This window comes from Penaeus vannamei, chromosome 4, assembly GCF_042767895.1.
Source record: "Penaeus vannamei isolate JL-2024 chromosome 4, ASM4276789v1, whole genome shotgun sequence".
Classification (NCBI taxonomy): domain Eukaryota; kingdom Metazoa; phylum Arthropoda; class Malacostraca; order Decapoda; family Penaeidae; genus Penaeus; species Penaeus vannamei.
In genome coordinates, this window is record NC_091552.1 from 23679478 (window position 1) to 23681977 (window position 2500).

Here is a 2500-nt window from a genome sequence, read left to right on the forward strand (position 1 = left end):
TGTTATGTGTGTGTGTGTGTGTGTGTGTGTGTATGTGTGTGTGTGTGTGTGTGTGTTTGTGTGTGTGTGAGTGTGTATGTGTATATATATGTATATATATGTATACATATATACATATATGTATAAATATTATATATATAGTAACGGAAATGGTCAGAGGAGAAGCAATCGATTGCCCCGAGGCATGAACTGGGAACGGCGCTCTGAATCAAAGCAAAGGGCAGCAGAGGAAGACCGCGAGAGTTGGAAGGAAGGGTCGACCACGTAATTCGTGTGAGGGAGAAAGACAAGGATACCAGAGGGAGGAGGATAAATGTTTCGATCCCGCCTCACTTTTGTTGTTGGTATATCGATCTCTTTGATTGTTATTAAGTTTCAATTTTAAGAAAAAGTGAGGGTATTGACTTATCCTTATGCATCAATCAAATTAGTTAAGGAAAATATTCCTTGTTTTCTTATAATGATTATAGCAGATTTAAGAATACATTGTAATATAGCACTTGCTTGTTTTTTGTATGATTATGGAATAAAACTAAATAAAAATAGGAATGTCTTTATGACCAATAAACCTCGGTGCAAACTCAACAGAGGAAAAAGTACAAGCCGCCCCATGAGCCTTATAGACCACCAAGTCATAGCACTCGAATTTAATCTTAAAATAAATACATTTTATTGATTATTTATTCATTTTTAGTTGCTGCAAACTCAAAGCTCCGGGTAGCGGTGGCAATACCTAAAAATGTACTTTCAAAATAAAGTTGATAAGTTTCACAGTCATGTTTTGGAATAGAAAATTAGAGAACATAGTGTAATCTATCGTTAAAAAAAATCCCATGCATATTGGCAGCAACATTTTAGTAAGCATATATTTTGTGCACATGAAAAATTAATCTGACAATAATGATCGTGATTATGATAATGGTGATATTGATAATAAAGATGATAATGATAATAATAATAATAATGATAATAATGATGTTGATAGTGTTATCATTGATATTAATGATAATGATAATATCAAGAATGGATAATTATAATATTAATGATAATTGTTATGATGTCGATGATAATCATACTGCGACCAATACTACAATTACTAAGACTAATAATATATATAATGATAATGATAACAATAATAATGATACTAGTAATAATTATAAAAATAGTGATGATAATGATAATGAAATAATAACAAAAATGAAAATGATGATGAAATAATAACAAAAAATCATAACGTTAATAACATCATGATAATGATGACTATTTTAATAATTATGATAAAGATTATGACAATACCATTACCATTACTTCTACAGCTTGTTCTGCCGATGTTTCTGTTAGAATGATAGTAATAATAATAGTAATAATCATAATAATTACAATACCAACATTATTGCTACTACTTCTGCTACTACTACCATAATTACTACAACAAATAATGATGGCTGCAATAAAGATAATAAATAATAACAATAATGGTATCACTGATGGTTATAATGTAAACAATAATGATTACTGATAAAAGAAAGAAAAACAATCATACAAATGATGATAATAATAATACTATTGATACTGACAATGTTATCAATAATGACGATGATGATGAGAGTAATAGAAAGACAATTAATAATGACTAATAATGATACTGAAGGCAATGATAATGATGATAGTGATAATGGTACTGATAATATTAATGAAAAATATAATAACAATAACAAAAACAACAATGATGATAATGACAATAGTAATGATAATAATGATGATAATAATGATAATAATTATGTTAATGATTATGGTGATAGTGGTGGTGATGATAAGGATGACGACAAACTGCTACCACTATTAAATAAATTAATGATAATAATAAAGATAACAATAATATTAAGATATTAATAATGACATTAATGATAATGATATTAACGATAATGACAAAACCGGTGCTACTACTACTATTGATGATGATGATATGATGATAATAATAGTGATAATAACGATAACAATGATAATAATTATAATAGTAATGATGATGAGGATGATAATGATAATAATAATAATAATCACGATAAATGATAAAATGAACTACTCAAGCATTTTCAGTGACTTTTATCTGAAACTTATAACTGAACCCCGAAGTAACTCAAAAGTATGACGAAAAGAAAAGTTCAACAAAAAAGGGAAAATATACTGGCTATACTAAAAGCAAGTATCTTGAAAATATAGATTAACTGTCTGGGTAATACCTTGATGATGATAGGCATATGAATACTTATAGCCCTAACTATTACTACTAGTAGTTTAAGCAGTAACTAGTAGTAATAATAGGAATGTTAGTGGTAGTAATAATAGTGGCAGCAGCAGTGTGAATAGAAATAACAGTGTTAATAGTGATAGTAGTAGTAGTAGTAGTAATGGAAATAGTGATACTTGTTGTAGTAGTAATGGTAATAGCGATAGTAGTAGTTGTTGTAGTAGTAGTAGCAATGGTAATATTGATAGTAGT